The following is a 12,799-nucleotide window of genomic DNA, read 5'->3' as shown; positions in this document are numbered from 1 at the left end:
ATTTAACTGTGCTACACTGATTTTTGCAAAACGAGCTTCTTATGTATTAAAGATGAAGCTGAGAGCTTCAGTTCATTGGCCTAGTTCCTTGCTAAGGCTGTCTCCAGAGATGCAGCCTTCCTGGTGACTTTAACAGCATCATTCCATCAGAGTTGCTTTAAACCTTGGATATTTCACTTCATATTACCTCCATTATCAAGTTGCTTTGTTCAGCAGCTTTGAAATATTATATAACACCAATCTCTCTTGTCCCATTGAATACAAAATATTACTATTAATCTTTTTGTAACTGTGAATCTAGGTTATAACATTTCTTCTGTAGACTTTTTCTAAAGTTTATAGAAAATGCAGCAAAGGTCTTCTTTTCCTGATTTAAATTTTAGAACTTGTTCCAAATGTAAAACTACTCTATTGGCGTTTAGGCAGTATATCAACGGAGGCAGACATAGTTAGGCAAAACGCTGGATGCACTGAAACTGATAAGGTGCTGATACAGTCTTCTAGGCATTTTCAAATCTGTAGACTGAAATCCTTATAGAATTTAGACATGCATCAGAAATACAAGGCTGAACTTCTTTGTGACGAGAAGCTTGGGGGTTTTATGTCATGGTATTTTACAGATTGTTACTTCAGTGTTGTATCTCTTCTCACAAATTACTCAGAAGTTACTCAGGGAGGAAAAATATACATTCAGCCTAGTTGTCTCTAACACATGAAATACATGCTAAGTTTTTGTGAAATATCGTGAGAAAGTTTTTAACTACACTCTCTCCATTCATATTCAGAAGCATCATAATCTAAGCAATTAAACCAGTGATGATAAAATAAATTATATTCTTATTAAGGCTATGCATCTAAAAGCTGCTAAATGAAAAGTTACTTTTACTCAGTGGGCAAAGCCACCAGAAGAATTTCAAGTTCTGAGGATATAAAAAAGAGAAATCTTGTCTTTCTCTGTGCATTCAGTTTAATTCAGATCCCTGTTCAGGTCTGAATAAACTCAGTGGGCATTCTCCATTTATCTTCAGTGAGCTACAGATCAAGCCCAGGAATCATGTCACCAGCAAAGAAGAGGTACTATTGTACTGCCATTGTCTCTGCTGATGTAACAGTCCTGCCACTGAATAAGCTTTATTTCTGAAATTTCATAGACTGAGAGATAGATCAACTGTAATACTTCTAATTTAATAAATGAGAAAAAAGAAGATCAGAAAAGTACATTCTAGAAATTGAAAACAAAGTGCTACCGCTATTTTTATTTTTTTTAAGGGACCTGTTGTGTGAAAAAAAAACCCAAACTTCCAAAGTTTAACAATACAAGGGCTGTAAACATTAAGGCCGTCTAGAGCTGACTGACCAGGACCATGTCCAGAAGATTTTTTTAGTATCTCCAAGGATGGAGATTCCACAACTTCTATGGGCAACCCGTGCCGGTGCTCTGTCACCCTCACACTAGAAAAGCTTCTCCTTATGTTCAGGTGAAACCTCCTGTGTTTCAGTTTGTGCCCATTGCCTCTTGTCCTGCTATTGGGCACCACTGAAAAGAGCCTGTCTGTCTTTTTTACGCCTCCCTTCAGATATTTAAATACATTGATAAGATCCCCCCTGAGCCTTCTCTTCTCTAAACTGAACAGTCCCAGCCCTCTCAGCCTTTCCTCACAGGAGAGATGCTCCAGTCTTAATCCTCTTAGTGGCCCTTCGCTGGACTCTCTTCAGTGTATCCGTCTCTCTCTTGTACTGGGGAGTCCAGAACTGGACCCAGCACTCCAGGTGTGGCCTCACCAGTGCTGAGTAGAAGGGAAGGACCACCTCCCTCGACCTGCTGGCAACGCTCCTCCTAATGCAGCCCAGGATGTCATTAGCCTCCACCATCCAACCTCTGAATGCAGTGGTGTGCTGGTTTTGGTTGGGATAGAGTTAATTTCCTTCCGAGTAGCCAGTATGGGGCTATGTTTTGGATCTGTGCTGAAAACAGTGTTGATAATGCAGAGATGTTTTCGTTACTGCTGAGCAGTGCTTACACAGAGTCAAGGCCTTTTCTGCTTCTCATCCCACCCCACCAGCGAGGAGGCTGGGGGGGGCACAAGGAGTTGGGAGGGGACACAGCTGGGACAGCTGACCCCAACTGACCAAAGGGATATTCCAGACTATACGACATCGTGCTCAGCATAGAAAGCTGGGGGAAGAAGAAGGAAGGGGGGGACATTCACAGTGATGGCGTTTGTCTTCCCAAGTAACTGTTATGTGTACTGGAGCCCTGCTTTCCTGGAGACGGCTGAACACCTGCCTGCCGATGGGAAGTACTGAATTAATTCCTTGGTTTGCTTTGCTTGTGTACGTGGCTTTTGCTTTACTTATTAAAGTATCTTTATCTCAACCCATGAGTTTTCTCACTTTTACCCTTCTGATTCTCTCCCCCATCCCACTGTGAGGGAGGTGAGTGAGCGGCTGTATGGAGCTTAGTTGACAGCTGTGGTTAAACCACAAGACCTTATAGCAGCCTTCCAGTACCTAAAGGAGGCCTACAAGAAAGCCAGAAAGGGACTTTTCACCAGGACATGTAGTGATAGGACAAGGGGTAATGGCTTTAAACTGAAAGCAGGTAGATTTAGATTAGATGTAAGGAAGAAGTTCTTCACTGTGAGGGTGGTGAGACACTGGAACAGGTTGCCCAGAGAGGTTGTGGATGTGCCATCCCTGGAAGTGTTCAAGGCCAGGTTGGATGGGGCTCTGAGCAACCTGGTCTAGTGGAAGGTGTCCCTGCCCATGGCAGGGGGGTTGGAACTAGATGATCTTTAAGGTCCTTTCCAACCCGAACCATTCTATGATTCTATGATTATCAGCCAGACGAGAAACAATTAAAGTCTTCACTCACCACTGTGCAAATTAGCTGCTATGGCTCCGCTGCCTCTTCACCCTAATGAGCCATTTAGTACAGGTAACCATGGGAAAAAGAAACACTCTTACAGGAAAAGTTTCATAATTTGCTTTCTCTCTTAGGCTGAATAGTCTTCAAAGTTCACAAAAACCCATGAGACAGCATGAGAATATATCGGGCACAGCTATACTACATATTCTGCTGAATAGGAAACCTTAACCTGTAGGCTTAGCAGCATGAATCAGTGTGTTGACACTCCACAGCAAATGGGAAATAAGTATTTGCCCCTACCACCTGTACAGCATCGCTCACTACCCCACTGCCTGGGAAGCATGAAGGTATTTCTGGCCTTTTGCAGCTGACCTTATTATAATCCTCCATTTTCTAAGCTTTCACCTGTAATCCTGACAAATGAGATCTTACCGGGTACCTCCAATGAGTCTAGTAAGATCTATGGCTAATCAGGGCAAGAGTAACCTGTAAACACTAAAAATCTCCTTTTTTTTTTTTAATTTTATTTTTTAAGAAAAATATGAGATTGCATTTTCCCTTAGTATACAGGATACTTGCTGGATATTTTATGCTGCTACTATCAGGCTTACTTGAGGTATTTTGCTATGACCTTGCTTGTGATAGAATCTTTCAAATAGTGGTAAATCCTTTTTTTTTTTTTTTTTGTCCAAAGATTTTTTTATTTTCACCCATATTCACAATGCCAGCGAACAAATGGCAGGCAGCTAGAAGAACAACAGCAAATGCCAATGCTTGTGGAGATGTAGAAAAAGTACATTTGTGATTAAAGTATGAATGAGGACTTTTTCCACACCAGGAAAGTGTGACTGGAAGCATCTAGGCTAAGACAGACATTCTTCTCCTGAGAATTCACTGTGAAACATATGGAAAGTGATATATCAGCCTGAATTTTGAAATAGCTATATTGAAGACATCTACAGAATAATATGGGAGCCAACCAGCTGCTGTTTACTTTATATTGTGCAGTGGATAACCAGTATCACCTGGCTACAACAGGGAAATAAAATGTTAATAAAAATCACTACAGCCAAGCATTACAAGAAGGAAACTTTCCTACACTCCTCTATCAATGTAAATCTTGGTTATTTCAGCCTCTTTGCTTAATTGGAGATTTCACTACTGGTTACATCAAAATATGTAGATTTGAACCAGTTCTAGAAATCGAAGTCTAACACAACGTGAACTGAAATAAACAGCAACCTGGCTCAATAGCAGTTACAGTAACTTGCCCACAATCATAATGAGATTCAGGAGACTATCTGAAACACAGAAATAACTTAAACTTAGTAACTTTCTTAGTTATGTGAAGAGTTAACACCTTTGAGAGAAATGTGTGAACACATGTTAGAATTCCTCACTCTTAGTTGAATCAGTGGGCTGCAATTAAAAGCATGGACCCTGGAAAATAGGTATAAAGTATAGCATGAAATATTTTATACATCTATTTGTTGAAAAAGTAATGTTTTTAAGAATCCTCATGGAAAGTAATTTTCTGGCATCCACAACCATGAGACATCATATCTCTTTGCTTATGAGGGTATTTTCATACCAAGCTTTCACATTTGCTGTGGTTGATTGCATCCAATCCAGCAATTCCCATTGACTTCTAAGGGCTCTGGAGAAAGCAATCAGTGACCTAATGTTTTCTACCTCTTCTGTTTAAGTTTCTTTAAAGTCAGAAATAGATTTTTCAGTAGAACATCTTTCCTTCTTATACTTTCATTATATTCAAGCCAATAATATTTTATACTGAAAACATATACAGCTGTGATACTTCAAGAAGCTGTGGCGTTCTGTTAACACAAACCTTCAATTTCATTAAAGACCTTATTAAAACTTACACTGATTTCTCAATGCTGGATGCTAAGCTGTGGTTACAAGGCAGAGTTCTCAGTTTTATTCTAGAAAATGTGCTTCTGTAAATAGAAGATTCCTGGTTATTTTCCAATTATTCTGAAACTTAAAACAGAGCAGTACTAATTTCTGCAGACCTTCAACAAACTCAAAATAGAGCACTTTTTGCTTCTATCACTAAGGAGCCTGTGTTGTCAACAGCAAGATTACTCTGAGAAAAAGGTTTGATGATTTCTGTTTTAGATATCTACTGAATGACAACAAAGATCATGGTCTTACACTTACAAACTACTGATAATCTGAACTAATGCAGACCAGCATTAGATAGCATTTGACCAGTGAATTCATATGACACATGCCATGATGCTCTCTACATAAACAGAACTGATATGCTCTGAGGATACAATTACACTTATGATCCTAAAATACATAACCTTGGCGAGAGTTCCTATGAAGGAAAACAAGAAAAATGAGTAATCAACATTCCACTGGGAAAATGATCTCACTTTAGTTTGCAGTCCTTACCAAATATTCCCACAATCAGCTTTATCATGCTTTGCAGATTCATATAGAAGTCTAAAAAGTACTTTTTTTTTTTTTTAAACAGATCACATCTATTTATTTTACTAGGTAATGGCAAACACTAGTACTATGTTGCTTTGCAAAATTAGAATGTATTTATAGAACTGTGAAGCACAAGTCTCTTTCTTTGGTCCCAGGATTCGGGTTTTGTTTTCAACTGCTTATGGCTCAGTCTCAGGTTTGTATTCAGACATACGGAATTGGAGAATTCATTCTTGCTTGGTCTCTAGTGTGTAAAGGTGTACTTTGAACCAGCCACAAGAAAAGAGAATATATGAGTGGCTAAAAGAAGTAGTATTGGGTTTGACCGAGAGTTTCTTTTGCTGGAAACAGGGAAGAAGAGGAGATGGTACTGTTGTATCGCATTCTGCAGCAGGTGACAAGCAATTATTTAAGAGAGGCCTGGTAATAACTCATATCCTCTGTGGAAGGTCCATGCACAGTGATTTTGGATGAAAATTGCATCAGGACTAAGCAGCACAGGACTCATCTCATCCAGACTCACAGTCATAACTCAAAGGCCTTGCTCAGCCACTTTCTGTCAGCCGCAGTTGAAGCCTACGACCTGAAGAGCCCTTTCTCTCCTGCTGCCCACCCCAGCAAGCAGCTGCCTCTAACTGGGTATTGACACAAGATACATGATACAGCTCACGCATCTTTCAACGGCGGCAATTTTGGGAAGGAGTTAGTATCTCTATATCCAATAGAAGCTGCAAATCTGCTGAAGTCAACCCAGGCAGGCCTGCCTAATAACAGCAAGAGTGTGTGGCATTTCTGTTGGGGGGCTCTCAAATCACTCTGTAATCATGAACGAAACTACTTCCCCAATGCACCAGCTATATACACGCTGAACTCTTACTATATTACACTGAATTTACTGATCCACACAGAACTGTGATAAAGATAACAATTAATGGAAGATACCATTAAAATCCAGCTTATGCTGCAGTACATATCAGAGTTTGGAAAGCTTCCATCTCAGTTTCCAGCAAATTTCTCTCCCAACATTTGCACAGCAGTATTTTTTTCCATCTATGAACTTTCTCTTACAATTTTTCTGCTTGTTCACTCTTTTCTATTGAGAAGTGCATCTAAAATACTTAATCCAGATTTGATCCTTGTCAAATTTAAATCTTAGTTTCCAACTGGTGATAAATTTAAAAATGCTGATTTTTTTTTTTTCTCACACCAGGACCAAATAAATCGCTCCTTCAGTATGGCTGTTCAAACCCAAAGTGTTTTTCAAAACCTGAGGCAGTCTTTAGCAGGATTAAAAAACTATAATAGGATAACTCCTCAGAAATCAATAAACAAACATCTAATAATGTAATGCACACCACTCAACTTTTCTATACCAGGTGAAACATTTCTCAGTAATTGAATTTACCTCAGATCCTTTAGGAATGTTGATGATCCACACAGCTGCCTGGAATTAAAAATTGGAATATGATTCTAAGTAATTTTATTTAATACACAATAGAAATTTATCACCGAAAGACTTGTGTCAAGGGTTCTTCAGCATCTTATCTAAAAGGATTGTGATGAATTTTCACTTGATTCAGCAGTTGCCTATGTTTTTATTACTAAAGCCTCCAAAATACCTGGTGAAAGCATCACTGACATGATGAAGTATCACACAGCGATAGTGGTGCTGCATACTAAAAGAAACACAGACTGGGATACAGCCCCAGTAGAAAAATCTCGGGCCAGTTCTCTGCTGATCTACCACTGCTTTCACTGCACTTTAATGTGGGACTGAAAAGGAGAACCTTGCTCTTTAATTCCTGGCCTTACAGCTGGATTGGAGGTGAAAAGAAAGTAAAATGCTGTGTTTTGGTTTTTGAGACTTCAAGGAATATTAATTTTTTTCCTATGGAGTAAATACTTGGAGATAGGAAACCAAGGAATGAAGCTGGTAGGATTGTACAATTAAGTGCTGTCCATTGAAATAAATGTATGCCTTTGTTTTGTATAAAATGCAGTTTTACAAAAGCTCTCTTTTCACACAGCATCAGCTTTTGGCTGGCTGCTGTATACGATATATTTTCAGAAAACTCTATTTTAGCAAAAAGGTGTATTATTGTAATTACCCTGCTAACTGAAAAGAGAGGCACCAGAGGTATCAATCAGCTGATGTAAATCAGCAGAGCTGCACCAAATGAAAGATCGTGATGCCAGTTGATTAGCTAAGACTTTTATCCCAGTAAGGATGTTTCACGAATGTGTATACCTTTGGCATACATAGAGCGAGGTGTTTAAGAGAGCTGTTCTGTGAAATTTGAAATTATTTTTGCTCGAGGCAGGAGGGATAATAAACAACCACCCTTTCAGCAGCCAAAAAAAGGAAGAGGTAGACACCGCACACTGAGGAGCAGCAGCAAACCTGTGCAGTGGCTTCCTACTGAAGACACAGTCTCAGATTCAGCTACTTATATGGGATGCATGTGACCACCGTATTTCAACATGAAAGTTGAACAAAACTAACAAGGAACAAAAACGAATCTGATGTTTTTAGAAATGAAGTCATGGCCTACTTTTACTTCCTGACCCCAGGCAAATGATTGACATTGGAGCAGACTGTGACCTGTTTAGACTGGTTTAGTGTGTCAACTGCCACCTGGTTTTATGTCATTGAACATGTAATGAGGCTCACTAAATAAGGCAGACCTAACCTAGAAAACTGCATCAGTCTTCACTTATATTTTTAGGTTGATTTCTTCTCAAATAAATTTAAATACCAACCTGAGTCATTCACTGTGAAAGTCTGTACAAGCTTTCCTGTGCTATCAAAAGAGATTAAGGATTCTAGCCAGCTACGTGGTGTCACTTTATTCTGGGTTGGGATTTTTCTTTTTTTTCTCCTTCTTTTTTTTTAGTTTTTAAACCAACTCTTGTTTTGGGCTGAAAACCCGCAGAGAAACAGCATGCCAGAACCGGAATTTTCTGAGTTTTCAGTAGAGAAGAAATACCAACACAAAATGGGAGAAGCCCTAGTAATTGGCCAATGCTGCTGCTATTCCCCAGTAAGAAGTTATCATTAACTCTATTTTTATTACTAGCATTGGACCCATGTGACGAAACAGTGATCCTGCTGCCTGCTTTCCTAACGGTGACCAGTACAGGTGTTTCTGATAGGACTGCCCCAACCTGCTGCATTTCTGGGTGCCCTGCTGGGATCTCAGAGAGGCATTACTTCCATGTTACTAACCTACATTGCCAGGGGAAGCTGAATACTTGCTACCTTTTCTTCTCCACACTAACAATCAACTTTGTCATATGCAGGGAGGTTTTTGGCAGCCCTGGCTGTAGGTAGGCTCTGCCCTTGCACAAAGCAGCCAGTGGTGGGCAGGACTGAGCCGGAGGGAAGTACTGTGGCACCACACAAACCCCAAGGTGGCCGAAACCAAACTTCAGGCTTGGCTTGCTCTCACAGAGTTGTGTTTCTACCACTGCTCCTAGTAAGCTCATATGAGAAGTAGGGCACGTGTCAGCTGAAGCTTAACCCTTTTAAATTTTTTCCCTGACTGAACACTTCTTAAGAAAGGATGATGATTTAGTCTCATTTTCTATGTTATTGCAGCATTGGAAGATCTTGGATCAGACTTTTTGATGTTCAGTCGACTTCTGGATCTGCTGCAAAGCAATGGCTTTAGGCAGTGCCTATGTTTTGAAAAATATGCAGATACTTTCTGTGAGTTGTTCAAACTGCCGTGCTGGGTCTAAACTCACTGACCTACTTAACTTGCTTTTTGAGTGGCTGAGTTTCAGACTTATCTTCATTTTATCTGAATGTTAAATATTGCTTGGTTTTCAGAATTATTGTGCATGGCTCCATCTGTAGTCAATCTCTTCTCTAGGTAGGTGGTTTCCTGTCCTACATTTCCATTACTAACTGTAGTCATTCCTAATGCACACAAAAAACAGTCCCAGGCTACAGTATCACCAATGCACGCTCTCATTCCTGAGAGGCCTTCAGACATCTGGGGCATTATGCAGTTAAGTACTTCCACATCTGAACACATTAAAACAAGCACATGCAAAAAAAAAAAAAATTGCAAATTGTTCATTCGTTTGTTGCCTTAAAATCGAACAGTTGGCAGGCTATCAGAGCACCCAGTCAGTTTGGAGCAATGGAAACCAAGTGTATGGGGAAAGATTAGCCACCAGGAAGATTACACGACTGGGCTGTCAAATTGCAGAAGGGAGATGCAAATCTCTGACCGCTCCACATTCAAAGGCACCTGCCCAAACTCTGTCAGTTCATTTCAGTTGTTGGAAAATGTGGCCCCAAAGCTTCATTCCTGGTGGGCAGATGTTAATATTCTCGTGCGGTGCTCCCATTTACTTCCTGAGAGCCGTCTGTTGGCGTCTCTGGTCTGCGAAGCATACCAACTGTTATCACAAGTTTTTCTTGTGAGGAATTTTCATGCTTCTCTGCAGATGTAGTTGTGCAGACTTGAGTTTCACCAATGTGAAAAAAGAACAGCAGTTTCAGACACAGAAACTTCCTCTCCCTTTGTTGGGCACATCTCAGTCTCCGTCACTTGCTTGGTTTGTGGAGTGGCTGAGATTCCTCCCTACCTGGTGGCACAGATGACTGGCTGGATTGCCATTTCTCTACACCCAGCAGATCTCACTCTCAGAGAGACAGGGGCTGTGAAACCCTTGGTCAGGAAGCCAGTATCAGCTTGCACACTGTCTCCTGTATTTCGCTAGTGTCTTACTCCAAATTTCTCTGTGGCAGCTCTAGCAGTCATCACGTTTCCTTAGACTACCTTGACTCTGTTAAGTAGCTCGTAGATCTGGGCACAGTAGACATGCCATACTAGCCGCAGTATTCGACTTTGTCCTAGCAAGATCAAAAGACACAGTGTTGGTGGTGATGCAGCTGGCTGTGAGATTTTATTGAGTTGTCGGTGGAGGAGAGTTGCTATTAGCAGAACCGCTCTCCTCAAGCCCCATCTCCTTCTTTCTGAGCAATCCCCAAGTGCCCCTGCAAGCTCTGGCCCCAAGAAGCCCTCGCCTGTGGGGTGGCATGGTGAGCCTCTCTCTCTCTTGCTCCCAGGATGGGAGGATTTGGGAGGAGGGACTGGCTGCAGCATGTTCCCACGCTGGGCACTGGTTTGGGTTTTATGTCTGCATCATAGCTGTACTGGTCGAAGCAGCAGCATGACCCAGCCGGAGCAGTACATTGGTACATCTGGTGCCGGGATAAGAGGGTGAGAACAGGTTTGACATGATCCGGACAAGCCCAAAATAATCTCAGCTCTTGGCAGAACCGACAGAATTTGTATCAGGAGACTTCAGGCTAGTCAGTATTCATCATGAGACAAAATAGATCTGCTGCATGTTTTTAAAAACGTGTTTGAAAGAAAGGTTTGAAGAGTTCCTCTTCTTCATCTTGGGGTTGGGGTTTTTTTTTGTGTCCCATCCCGTCCTGCCCACCCCCACCCCCCCCACCCCCCCTTTTGGGGATTTACAAAAATACATCAGTGGATGGTGCATGTCTTGCAAGCAAATTCCATATATCTTCCAGCACTCTCAGATACCACCACCAAATGCACTGCCTGGGCCCCTGCCCTCTGCTCCCCCTGAACAAGGAAAAGTGCCTCATCTGAGAGCTCGACAGACATTATTTTTCCCCCTCCTGCCATGGCACAGGGATGCTGGGGACATGGCCTGAGCCACCCACTCCGGCAAGGCATGGCAAGGCCTCACGGGCCAGGCCTGTCCCACCGCCTCTGCAGGGAGCAGGGGTGGCCTGGAGGCAGCCCCAGCCCCCACGGCCACCGTGGGGCTGGACGGGCCCTGCCATGAGGGAGGCAGGGACAGTGACAGGCCCGCCGTGGTGCCAGCACCTGCTGCCCGACCTGACAGGGATGAGGCAGTGGGGTCGGCAGGGCCCTGCCCTTGCGGATGCTGTGCCTGCCTCCTGGGAAGCCGATATCTACACCAACGGCCCTGATTATCTGTGTTTTTAAACAAACAATTTCACAGAAGAAAATACTGGAAACTTAGCAGCCGCAAGGACACAACCAGGCGCATAGCCTGATGGTCGAGACAAATATGGTACAGCAACAGAGCTGGCTCCTGTGCTTCAAGCTACAGCTACAGCATGCTTGCAACAGGAGTTAATAAGTTTTCTTTACGTAAAACCCCCCTCCTGCTAAAACCCTTGTCAGCTCCAGCATGTCAGCCACCAAAAGCTCCTAACAGCGTAGCTGTCGCATCATGCCAGATGCAAACCCTTCCTGCATTTCAGCACTGTTTTTTTTTAAAAATAGGAGCATAAATAGAAGTTTCTTCAGCAAACCACAAAGTTTTAAAAATATGCACGTTATGAATGCTTGCCCACCAGTCCCTCGGAAACCCGGTTTCCCAAAAGTGCCACGTGGGGCAGGGGGCTGGCTGGCTGTGGGCTCTCCCTGACAAGGAGACAGACCCTGGTGCTGTGCCTTCCTCCAGCGCTGCCTTCTGCACTGGAACCAATTGCTTGTCTATAAAAACAGATGATGGTCTGATTAAAACACAGGTGGTGTTCAAATCTGGGGGAAAGACTGGTGTATGTCTCGTGTGTTAGCGTAAGTACCCCTAGAGGGTGAGCTTCTCTCCCATAGCAAATACCCAAAGGACAGGACAAGAGCATTTGTACTGAAATTAACTTACATTGCTGGGTGAAAAAAAGAACTTTTTTAAAACCTGTGGTAGCATCTCTAAATCACAGTGACAAGAAATCTACAAACATAAAAAGAAATGTTACTCCTGCTTTGCAACACTTGCACGCTCTCTACGTTCCCCAGTGCAGATGCTCTAAACATTGCTTTAAAATAATCTTCTCCCAAATGGTATATGACATAGATCCATTGGAAATGTACTGGATTTAGATATGCAGATTCAAAAGCACACAGTTTCTTTTGCAAGAGACCTCTGTGGCTCCCTGGAACGGAGATGTGGGCTCAGGCAGCTGCCCAGGCAAAGCCATGTGCAAGTGCCAGAAGCTACTCACAAGCATGCCTGAGATCTAAATTTCATAGACTTCATACTGGCAGCACAGTTGCACGCCTGACTTCTTTTAAGCCGATAAGAATCAGTCACAATAGAGTTTATCAAATAATTTCTCGTTTACAGAGCCATAATTTACTTAGGTATAAAAATGTAAGACCCAGAAGTGTTTGCAAGTTTAATGTTAAGTGTGCTTTTGCCTGTTTAAGTTGGGGCAGTAACAACTTGCATTAAAATCTTAGAAGCAATTCAGAGTGACACTGTACCATTTAAAAAAAAACAAACCAAAAAAACCCCAAACAAACCAAAAACAACCCAAAACATCGGAATTATAAAATATGAGGCTGGCACAGGGAGCTGAGATTGAACTTCACAAGCATGGCTGAGTTTGGAGTTGTCATGGTACCAGTGCTACTATGTGTGAATCACAGTACCATCAGATCACACTCT

The sequence above is a fragment of the Harpia harpyja genome, chromosome 8 (genome assembly GCF_026419915.1).
Source record: "Harpia harpyja isolate bHarHar1 chromosome 8, bHarHar1 primary haplotype, whole genome shotgun sequence".
NCBI lineage: Eukaryota > Metazoa > Chordata > Aves > Accipitriformes > Accipitridae > Harpia > Harpia harpyja.
The sequence above is the reverse complement of the archived record's forward strand: the minus strand, read 5'-3'. Positions refer to the sequence as shown.